The sequence below is a fragment of the Anser anser genome, assembly GCF_964211835.1.
Source record: "Anser anser genome assembly, chromosome: 3".
Classification (NCBI taxonomy): Eukaryota; Metazoa; Chordata; class Aves; order Anseriformes; family Anatidae; genus Anser; species Anser anser.
The window spans coordinates 51,551,096-51,563,670 of NC_139722.1; the positions used below are offsets into that span (position 1 = coordinate 51,551,096).

General features: G+C 36.1%; 1 long non-coding RNA gene across 1 annotated transcript in view; it reads left to right on the top strand.

Moving 5' to 3' along the window:
• The first annotated feature begins 1,627 nt into the window (after nt 1–1,627).
• LOC310897701 overlaps nt 1,628–12,575 on the top strand; it is an 82,835-nt gene continuing 71,887 nt past the window's right edge. Inside the window, exon 1 of the long non-coding RNA XR_014582490.1 lies at nt 1,628–1,949. This is a non-coding gene — a long non-coding RNA (uncharacterized lncRNA). The remainder of the gene's footprint in view (nt 1,950–12,575) is intronic.

Here is a 12,575-nt window from a genome sequence, read left to right on the forward strand (position 1 = left end):
AAAATATTAAAGAAGCAGTTCAAGAAGATTATTTCTACGTTTTCTGTTAAGATTTCCTTGTGGTCTGTATATCACATAGCTGTTTTGAAAACTAATGAGTTAATGATTACAGCTTGTAGCAAAATCTGTTAATTAGTAATTAACGTCATGTTTGCAAATTGTTTTTAGAAATTTAACATCATGTGTTTTAAATGTTACCTTCATTTATAACAATATTTCAAAGGCATTCATTTATTCTCACTGAATCAAGAGAATGCACATACCAAGAGTTTGCTAGGCATTTATGCATATCAAAAAAATCACCTAATTTGAGCTGTTGTTTTCCTCTATATATTGTGAGCAGAATTACCCCTCCACACAAAGACATTTCAATCCTTTAAAGAGACAAAAGAGAAATAAAAGACAGTTAATTTTCAAAACTCTCCTAGAAAGAAAAAAAAAAAAAAAGGAAGAAAAAAACTAAAAAAAACAGAGTTTAACTGAGAAAATGAAAGTCTTGAGTACCTATAAGGTTCCTTATGTATCCTATAAACACATATAGAAATAAGGGAGGGAGGTTTCTAAAAGTTTAGCATAAATCTGTGGCTTGGCAACTTTGCATTTTGTCTGATCTTAGGTGCTAGTGTTAAATACACGGCTGCTGAAATAATTATTCCTCAAATTGAGTTGTATGCACAGCTAGCAAAACCTTAAATTATATCTAGAAATGCCTATTTTAGAATTAATAAATGCATTAATATATGATTAATAATTAATACAATAAAAATGAATAGAGATAATTAATGCATGAACCAGGAAAAAAAATGAAACGGTAACACCCATGTTATGTCATAAGTTGTTTTTTTTTTACTAGTGCTGAGTAATAAAAAAATATTTTCATTATATGGAAATCTGTGAAAAAAAAATGACTCCAGATATATTTCTCAGTTTCCCTGTCAATAATACAAAATTCATTTTGTGGTATGATGCAACAAATTCACATTTTTTTCAACGTTTAACAAGAAGACATTTCCCATGCTAGAGAGAAGCACATTCTTAATGTTCTGGCACAGCACAACACCTGTTTTTAAACAGACTTAAAAACATCGATGACTTTACAGAACTACCTTATTCAGAACTGTAGAAAAGACGTTGTATTTAGGACAAACCTACCGGGTGAGACTGACAGTGCTAAAAGTTGTCCCTTGTGGAAGGGTTGTTGGTACAACTATGGCTGGCACCTGGCTGCCCTGATGGCAAATCTGGAAGTGTCGCCTAATGCCAAGATGACAACCTTCACCCAGGCAGAACAGGAGTAACCTTCACGTCAGGTAACAACAGAAGCATCTGCAACAAGCCTGAGTAATGCAGGCTGTCTTCAAGCTCAAAACAAACTGAATTTGTAAAACACAGTATACATTAGACTGTGCCAACTTGAGAAGGGAAATAAATGACTATGGCTTTTTCTCCAGCTTTGCTTGACAGCCTTCAGCATTTCACCTTCATAATGTGAGACAGTTTTAAGTTAGGTAGCAATAATACAAAAGCACGGAGAATGGTCACGTATTTTCCTCATTGCATATGCTAGCTGATGAAAAGTTTGTAAAAAGGCATGTGGAGCTCTGTACAGAAAACAGTAGTGCTAATTCATATCATCCTGGCTCTAGCTGACTTCCTCCCCCAGATAAGGGAGGCTGCATGCAGCCTGGCCCCTTGCTCTCCAACGCAGACCTGGACCGTGACTTCCAATCCTGCTCGTCATCAAGTTCAGCCAGCGTTGCTGCAATGTTGAGACATGTAGATTGAGATGCAGAGTCCTTCTGCCTTTTCTGAAGCAGGAGGCAGCTCGGTGCTGGAAGCAAAGACCCCAGCCCTCAGACTGCTGGAGGAAAGGGAATTGTCCCACTTGGCATTGCTAAGTGCAAGGCAAAGCAGAAAGAAGCTTCATTTGGAATTCGTTTATAAATGAGGTGGGTCTGAATATTTTTTCAAAGTCTCTATTTTTCTAAAATACCCCAGTCTCTAGAGTATTTTTTATTCATCACCCCTTGCCAGTTTTCAGCTTTGAGCTCTTCGCTGAGTGTCTGAGAGTGATGTCAAATGGGAGTCTCCTTTGGGGAGATGCAGACCTATTTTGTCTGACTTGCTTTGAAAGCAGTTCCTGTTATCTCAAATCCAGCAGGACTAAAGAGCTTGACAAAACCTGGTCTAGCATGGAAAGAATATGGCCTTACAAAGAAAAACTGGAAGAAAAGCCAAGCTCAGGCCATGCTCAGGAGAAACAGAATTATGTTACTTTTAGGTTGTTTATATTAATATTAAAAGTCAAGCGCCAGGAAGGAGATAAGTTTACTCAGTACAGAATATATGCACATTCTGACTACACAAAACACACCTGCTGAAATCTTTAATACTTGCATGTATTTTCCATGCAAAACCACACACTTTACTCCTTCATCTTAACTATTGTATACATCACTTGCTCTTCTTTGTATACTGGAAATGAGGATTAAATGTGCATGTTGTGAATAGAAAATGCAGTCCCCACGTGTCTTCTAGGTAAACATGAACTTTTAGCATCTATTCTGAGTAGACTTCTTAAATAAATACTATCTGAGGGCAAATTTTGCTGAGGCTTGTGTAAAGCTGGAGTTTTTCTGTTTTATACACCATCATTATGAACAAGCAATTAGTTCTGAGAGACTGCATTTGCTGATTACAAAATCTTAAGTGAACAAACATCCGCCCTCTCTTTCTAGATCTCATCATGAAGCATGTGAAGCTTTCTTGTCTCTGAGCATGTTCTGATACCAGTACTGACACCTCACCTATGGATAATTATCCCCTCAGTCTACAAACAGAAGGGAAAATAAAGAGGAAATGTGTATTAAAACCCAAGAGCACATGAGCTGGAGTTGCCTGGACTAATGGAGAGCTGTTCAAATGAAGGCTCCCTTGTACTGCATGTTACACATCCCTTTTCATCGTATGAGCTTCCTAAACTATGCACCAGAGTTGAGATTGGCTGCCCCTTTATTTCTAGCAGAAAGATGAGAATTGGACAGTGAGTTGACAGCAGACCTGATACACTGCTAGCAATAACTTTTGCTAGCACTGATTATTTCTTTCTGGGAGTAGGTGACTAGTCTTGGTACAGAAATGTGTGTGTACCTGTCCATATCTTCAACCATCAGTTAATTTTTCGTAGAAATACCATAATTCAGGGTATCTTGTCAATAGCATCTTCTTACACTTTATCTTGACTTTGAAACTGGAGTTGAATAGTCTTAAAGCTGAACTTTACCTTCTTGGAAGCTGCAACATTCTGTAAATATCAGGAAAGGATAAGTATGGAGCAGCAGACAGACATAGAGTAGTTGCGGATCTCAACTCAGGAAGGAAGGTCAGTCTATAAAATTATCTTCAGTTCAGCTTGTCCCATTCACTTGGATTCAACCTTGCTCCCTTTTGAGTTGCAGTTCACAAGCTATAATTAAAGGGTGTGGGGAAAAGCAACTCTACCGTCTACAATGATACTCAAATTGTATAACAATTTGTACACATTAGTAATCACATAAATCCTTAAAGATATTTCATAGTGGAGAATCTTTTCAAATATGTTATTGTGGGCAATTTATTCTGTCTCTGCAAATGTGCTGTGAACCCATAAATCCAAATGCAATTTACACTTGTGGTTTTCTTGCCCTTTAATTAGTAAATAGGTTTCATGTATATATATCCAAGAGGCGGATTTGACCTAACCTGTTGTTTTGCATACCTCAGAAAAGACTTCCTTCTCACATTTGCACAGAAAAATTACCTATTAATTTTGTGATATAAAGACTGCATGTGGGAAAAAAAAAATAGACTTGTGTTTCAACTCAGACCCATAGGAATTGCTCCCAAACTTACATTTAATTTGCATTCAGATGTAACTGCCAATGCTAGGCCTATTCATCTTCAGCAACAACAATAAAATGGATGAGGAATTTATTATCATTTCATGGAAGGTTACTGGGAAGACAAAAAAGAAGATATCAGAATTTAAAACTACAAATAAAGGAATAGCTAGAGATAATATACTGTGTTATAACAAGTATAATAAACAACTAATACTCTGTAATTTAAATATTTTTGAAGGATTGCTGACCCTTCATTCCTGAAAGAAGAAATAGAGTGATTGTTTAAATTCAGACTGGTTATGCATCTGATCAAGGATATTGAAAACAGAGCCTTACCATTTGGTCTGTTTAGTTTGCTCTTACATTCAGGACTGTTCTGCAGATGGGGTAGCTGGGCTATCAGCATTTTGTTATAAACAGCAGCATGTCTGCCAGGCTCTAGAAACATGCTCAAATGCTAGCTGTTAAAACTAGGTTATATTCAATTGTGTATTCATGCCTAAGACTTAGACCAATAAAAATAAATTACTGGTTTGGCTAAAATTCACAGGGTGATAAGAGGTTTAGTTATTTCAAGGGTTTCACACAATATTTCTATGATGTGAGGGGAATTTATTCCTACTGATTTTTTTAAAAGAGATGAAGTTTATTCTGAACACGGTGTGTATAGAAAGTAGCCAGTCTGCATATAACAAAAACACAAAGATCTGTGACACATTTTTATAGGAGATAATGGTTTTATCACTGATGCTACCTAGAAAAACTGTATCTGTGAGCATTATATACATATAAAGATGTGCGTATAGATACATACATGCATATGAACACGTGCCTGTTCACTCTTTGGCTATGGATCATCTGATGAAGTATGTCTAATCCCTTGGCTTTCCCCTTCTTCGCTCTGGGTAGAACTTGCCATGTTTTACAGAGCTCTTCCTCATCAGAGCCAACAGTCAGTCCTGATGTAACACACTGTTTCCCTTGTTTTTCTAATCCTTTGTGGAGATTTAGAGGCTCAGGGTCAATTGGCCCATTCTCTGACATCTCCTGGTTGGGCTAGCTGTTTCAGTCCTATCTGCTTTCAGAGAGTAGGTGTTTGTAGGGGAATCTGGATTTTGTCTCAAAGCAGAGTGGTAAAACAGTTCCAGCATAGAGTTTCATAACTATCACTCACAAATCTTCACTCTCACAGCATAAAATCTTATATAAATTTTTGTTTGTTTGTTTGTTTTGTTTTGTTTTGTTTTTTCCTCCAGCCCCAACATGTCAGGACACTTCTCTGAGGAGCTGGGAGGGCGCAGGTGCTGAAAACCTGTGGTAGGTAGCAGCTATTTCCCATAGGTAACAGCTATTTAATTTTCCATAAATGCAAATGCAGTTTTGAAAAAGTCAAGAGTGGAAATCAAACCACTTCCAGACTTGTTTAGTACTGTGACTGTGACTGTGAGCTCAGATCTATATTGCTACAACACAGCAGTTAGGATTCTGGGCTGGACATCAATAGTGTAGCAACGGGCAATAGGAAAGCATGGAAATCTTGGTCATCAATAGCTTGCTGTTTCTATTTGTTTACTTGCTTTTGTAAATTTTTCTCTTGAAAATTTGTTCAAAACTATTAACAACGAAACTAAGTGGCTTTCACTGAGGGTGTAATTTAAATATCATGGGTTTATTCAGATGTAGCTGTGGCCTAATTTGTTTTGAGACCCTTTATTGTTAGTGATGCAAGAAAAGAAAAGAGCTTAAAGCACACACTGAGTCTATTGGTGGTAGTTAAGTAAAGAAAATCTTATTGCTTATAAAGAGAACATACACGCCATGGAATCACAAAGAGAAAATAAACACTGAATCCTATGGTATTTTTTTAATAAAGAGTTTAATTTCAAAGAGGAATTATGCTTTAAAATTTCTTTTTTTTCTCTTAGAAGATACAGACATCTTAAATACATGTTGACAGAACTGCACACAAATATCCAATTGCATTTGAACCAAGCCCACAAAGATTCATAAAGTTTTAACCAACCCTAATATCTTTGATTTAGTATTGTTAGGGTATGAGAATCACTGAAAACAGTAGTTATAATAGCCACCCTGTAATATCAATAAATGTGAGAAAGAGGCCAACAACAGTTAAGCTCTTTTATAAAACCAGACAGCAGAAATAATAACAGCCTCTGTAATAAGAATGGGCACACATCTTCATCCAGAACAAAATGTATGCAAATCCCATGCAGATGTAAGACTTTAGCTGAGTTGTAGCTAAAAACATATAACAGAGGTCAGCAACATTTTGGAAGACAAGGTTGTTTAAGATGATATCATATATAATATATCTATTATTTCTTTTTCAAATAAAAACTAGCTCTCTCTGTTCAGCATGAAATTTCTGTTCACCCTGCAGAAAAAAAAAATGTTTTTGTACACACAAATAAAGTGTCAGATAATTCACCTGGGTTGTACGAGAACAGGGCTTTAGTTCATGCAGATTGCAGAAAAGCCAACTCTATCTTCTGCAAGGGAATATCTGGACTACTAAATGAGAGTATCATTTAGTGTGTGAGATGCTGGCTTACAGATGAAAACCTGTCGTGTGGGTCTTATGGGCTGGATGATGCAAAAACATTCTATTTCAAGCTAAGGAAAAGAAGAGTGACACTATACATAATTGAACATTCATAGAATAGCATCAATATACAAAAATAAAACGTAGTTTTATAAACAGCAGATTTAAATGAGATGCAATGAAGGCTGATATGGTTTTCACCTAAAGAAACATGAGAGCAAAGCCTCAGTAAGCTGGAACTGATTCTTATTTAACACAGCTGTTTAAACACCTATGTTTGTTGAATGTGGCACTAACAAAGTTTTCATATTTTGACATGGAAAAACTGCCTTAAACCAGCTTATTTTACATGAGAAATATTTTTGCTCAGGTAGATATAAGAGTTTCATTTCTTGCTTTGGTGTAGAAATGTAACAAAACTTTGACCAAAACAACGTACAGTTGCAAATAATGACATTATTATTTCAATTTGATGACTTAAATTGCAAACATGTAAGCAATGGACATAGCTTGCAGAGCCATAAAAAATCAATTTGAAACAGTCCCGTTAGCAAGTAGGGTGTCCAGTTGGAAATGTTTACAAAATTTGACTTTAAAATAGAAACTCTAATCAGCAGATTATGTATTCTTGGCTGAACATCTGTAAATAATCATTAATGACATAAAAAAGAAAAAAAAGGATAATGACTAAAGTGAGAGCTATTCAGTTTAAATCAAGTGCATTGCTCATTTCATTCAAGGACCAGTCTCTTTACTAATGCAAAACTTCATGCAGGCATAACGTACTGAGGTTGGATTTTTTTTTTGATTTTTTTTTCCATTATATTATAAAGAAGCACTACACCAAAGAAAGAATTTTCTTACTTTTAAGAGTGTTGAATCTGTAAATGATACTGAAGCAAGGAGGACTTAGAGTACTTAGAGTACTGTATTATACCCTGATAAACTGTTTGACCAGAACTGTGTTGACTTGAGGAGCAAGAGACTTAAAAATCATCACTAAGAGCTGACCTCTATGTTTCTTTCTGGTTTAACCATCTAGAAACATTGACCAAGAACACATTGCAGATCTAGGATTTGTCTTGTACACTTGTCTCTTTCTCTCTTGGATAACACAGACCTGGAGCCCATGTCTTACAGGTCAATACTAAATGTGCAAGAAGCTGGGTCAATACTAAATGTGGAAGAAGCTGTGAAAGACCATGAATATCTCTGAATCTATCTTTTCTTGTGCTCAGATTTGTACCCAAATTACAGTGATGGGGATTGCTAACACAAATCAGATATTTCTGTTTGTTTTAAATTCTAGATTCCTCATGTCATATCACATGTAGTTATTTTGCAGCAATATCGTTGTGCCTCAGAAAGTCCAGGTGACAGCAACTTGTTTGAGGCCACTCTGAATTGGTGCCTTGTCTGCTGTTAATGGGCATCCATATAATGGATCTTTGGTCCTTGGTCTGAATAACTATCAAAAGATCATTTCATGATTTCTAGTTTTGTGCTGATTGTGTAACTGAACCTTATATATAATTGAAATCATCTAGTCTTTCTATAATTAAAGGATAAAATGTTGTGTTTTTATTTTCCCTGTGCTTTTCAAATATAATGTGAATTTGAAACCATTACAATAAGGAGCATCTTCTACATCTCATATGGTGTGCACCTCAGGCTGTTCTAATAGCAAAGCAGCATTATTGCCTTTTTTTTTTTTTTATTTTGCGAATAGGCTATTTTTTCCTTCTGTTACTTATAATTGCTTCTAATACTTATTATAGAAAAATGCAATAATGGAGAATCTCTTTGTAATTACTCAAACAGCAGACTAATTTTCTAATTAAAAACAAAAAGTCATGATATCATAATTGCTCCATTTCCGTAGCACATAAGTTACACACAAAGAGAAATCCTGATGATATAATTGCTTCACATATATTTTATAGCACCATGAATGAATTTATCTTCCATTCTCAATTAAAAAAAAGTTGTTCTATATAATTAGAAGTTATTTCCTTCTTCTCTTTTCATATTCATGTAATTAGAAAACAGAAAATAATATATTTTTGAAAGCAGAATATAATAAATATATTCTCCTTGCATTTTTATGCTTTTACATAGCACAATGTATTTCACTTTGGAAATGCTTCCACTAAAAATATCCAAGATATTAAAAAAAATAATAAAAAATTGAATGTATTTAAGGGTGAATAATTTTTATTAGATTTTTACCAGTATTTTTATTAAACTGGAAATATTCAATTAGAAGTATGCTTTCACTATATGGCTATTTAAATACAAACATACACACATACATACACAATTATATAAAGGCACAAGCATCCAATGCTTAAATAATAAATATGGAAAACAGAAAAAATAAATGTTGTGTTCCTAGTAATTTTTCATTTATTTTTTTCTTAATTTATTTTTATTTTTTCAAAAATTGAAGATATTTATGAGGAAAATACTACAGTCTTTTTTCCTAACATCTCCTAGGAAAAATACCTATATTTTTTTCTGATGAGTAGGAATTCCATGTTTTATCCTCAAGGAGACACAAATAAAGTTTCATTATTAAGCTCAAGTTTTGGATAATCTGAGAGACACAGAAGTCCTAAAGGGTGTCTGTTTCCTACAAAAAAGCTCTCATAGACGATCTGTGTGCAGATCGCAGCACCGATTATCTTTAAGTTGCTGCAAATGGGATGTCTGGATTGAGATTGTATTAGGACAAGTCCGTAAGAGGCCATGAAGGTGATCAAAAGGCTGGAGCAGCTCTCCTATGAAAACAGGCTGACAGAGTTGCAGTTGTTCAGCTTGGAGAAGAGAAGACTCCAGGGAGACCTTAAAACAGCCTTCCAGTGCCTAAAGGGGGCCTTCAGGACAGGTGGAGAAGGACTCTGTCAGGGAGTGTAGTGATATGTCAGGGGTTAACATCTTTAAACTATAAGACGGTGACTTAGATTAGACATTAGAAATAAATTTTTAGCTCAGAGGGTGGTGAGGCCCTGGCACAGGTTTCCCAGAGAAGCTGTGGATGCCCCATCCCTGGAGGTGTTAAAGGCCAGGTCGGATGCAGCTTTGAGCAACCTGGACTAGTGGGAGATGTCCCTGCCCATGTCAGGGGGGTTGGAACTGGGTGGTCTTTAAGGAGCCTTCCAATACAAAACACTGTATGATTCTGTGATTTGACTTGTGGCACTCCTTGTGGCTCATTCCACTCTGCCCTTCTCACACCTGGTCCTCTGCCCATCTCAACCTGTGGGAGGGATAAGCCCAGTGCATTTCACTCCATGTTTTGGTCTTCCACCGCACTTGTTCTGACAGGTTAGCACCCAGAAGGCAGCAGCTGATTGCAGATCTGACAGAAGAAGAAAGCTCTTCTATGGCATGGTCTCTGTTTAGCTCAAGAAGGGCTAGATATAGTCATGAGTCTGGATTTTTATTTTGTGATTGTCAGAACTCAACATTGATAATTTATGGATGAATCCCTTCAGCATTACCTTGCTTAGCTGCAGACAGCTCCTCTTCAGCCTGCTGCATCTCTCTGGGTCCTGCATGAGTTTTTCATGAGAGCTATTGGGCTTTGCAGATGTGGGCCTGCTGATCTAATATGCCTCCATGCAGAAATCTTTCATGTCATCTATAGCCTGTGGTATTGAACCTTAAAAAAAAAAAAAAAAAAAAGTTAAAAAAGTTGGCTGTGGTATGTCTATGTTAGAATGTTAGATTCGACTGGTAAAAAATTTGAGCACGTGAGATTCAAAGCTAGAACAGGGTTTATCAGAAATTTTAAGAGAAAAATAGGGCAAGAAATATCCTAGAAAGTTTCACATAGCATTTTGATATTTCTCCTCAAAGGGTCATTGCAGGGACATTTTAGGAAAATCATTTGTGCAATGATGTTGTTGCTTTCTGTAAGGAAGCCACCATAAGAAATTGTGATATTGCTGGCTGCATTCTTCACCTGCAATATTAATTACCTCTAGTCTTGTCTGACAGATTGGTTCCTGCACTCTTCTAATGCTTAAATGAATATCTGCATGGGAGGAAAATAATTAAGAAAGTGCTAATTAAGTTGTTAAGTTTAAATATAATTCCCTTGGCTCAGACTTTCTGCCCTTGAACACCTAGGCTTTCTGCAAGAGAAGTGATTTGTTTTAACACTTAAAACTCTGTGCCTGTATTTCAGCTGTTTGCAATAAGCAGTAAGTGTTGCTTTTGCTCCCCTTTAAAAAAATGATGACAAGGGTGAGAGGTAAGAGACTGTATACTTGAGCCAAGAAGTTTTTACAGCAGAGGAACAGAGTTAAAGGTCCATCTGTCAGGTCCTGCCTTGACTGGAGAACAAGGATTTCTCTGATTTGTCTTAACATTTCTTTCCTGACAAATCCTGTGTACATGATGCTCTTGTGGTTTGTGATTTATTGCAATCCCATCATTTAAATATGGAGAGTTTGCTCTTATGTATCCAAGAAAGCTGAAGTATTTATTCTAACAATACTCTGATCAGGGTAGCTGCCTTTGAAGAGTTACATAGTGATTCTTCATTTGCTCTGTTTCTTCTGTGAAAATATAGATATATATATATTATTTTATTTTTTTCCCCTGAATTCAGTTTAACAACATAACAAGAAGCATATCTGCATTGCTAGTCCCAAACCCTCTCCTCAGTTTTTGGCCTGGCAAGCCTTCCATCCTTTCAGTGTTGTGTCCACATCTGGAGAAAGTCATACATCTCGGAGGAGGGAGGAAATCTAACATCTCAGAGCAAATGTGTAGGCTCTTCACTGCCTGTCTACATGCGTGCCTACCCTCTTTTTCTGGGAAAGTCAGTCAGGTGAGATTAAGCCACTGGTGACTGACTCTCATGGTGCTGGTCTGCAGCATTTTTCTTGCAGTAGGGTTTCATGTTGTGTTTTTTTAACTTTACCGTAAAAGAGATTCGTTTATGCCACTAAAACTGAGTTGTAGTTGTAGAAGCACCTCTCAGATATGAATTTCTTTCTGACTGTCTGTATGGCTTGCTGTTACTTCATTTAACCTGCTGGACTGTGTTAACCCCAGCCAGCAGCCAATCACCCACCCAGCCACTCGCTCACTGCCGAGGCTCAGAAGAGCAAAAGATGAAAATGGGGGGATTGAGAGAAAAACAAATGAATTAGTGAAGCAAAACTGTGTGTGCAGGCAAAGCAAAATAAGCATTCATTGACTGCTTCTCATTGGCAGGCTAGGGGGCTGAGTGGGAAAAAGAATAAATAAAAGAAAATCTCAGTGCTATGCCAGCACTGCTCAGCAACTGCCAAAATGCTGGTGTGTAATAAACATAGTTTTAGTCACATATCCCATCTATAAAGAAAATTCACTGCATCCCAGCTAGAGCCTCTATATCAACCCACAAGTTTGTCATGGTGGGTGGCTCTCTTCTGATACTAAGATTGCTAAGAGTTTCAAGCCAGGGGAAAAATAATGTAGGCCATGCAATGTTAGCTGTCTGAATATTCAGTGATTTCAGCAGAATGGCGAAATAGCTGTATCTAGAGGAATCATATTGGATGGGAAAAAAAATAAAATAAAAATCAGCTTGCAACAGTTCTGTGCCAAGAATAAAAGGATTGGAAATAATTCAATTATTCAGTTATAGATTGTCTCCATTTTAGTTTCTGCATGCATTGAAGAGGTGTTTTTTTTTGTTTTGTTTTGTTTTGTTTTTTCCCCTACTTAAATCTCACAGAGGAACTCAAATGTGTCATATTAGCCAATAAGGTGTGTGTATGCAAAAAAATTGGATACTTCCATTTCCATGAATGTAATAATTTATATATATGGAATGATTGAATCACATTAAATGGTTAGATTTTATTTATTTATTTATTTATTTATTTATTTATTTTTTTATTCTTGACAAAGCTAAAAGTTACTAAAAATGCTACTACTACTCAGAAAGTCATATCTAAAATAAGAATTTTTTCAAAACTGTAAGAGAAACAGTTGCTTTAAACTGTTGAAAAATAACATTTTTAAATATCTTCAGAATTTGCCTTCACTTTTACACATATACCAGAGATACTAACCCTGACATGAGGAAAGAGTACATTAAAGAAAATATAAAAAAATTTGAGGTATTCACG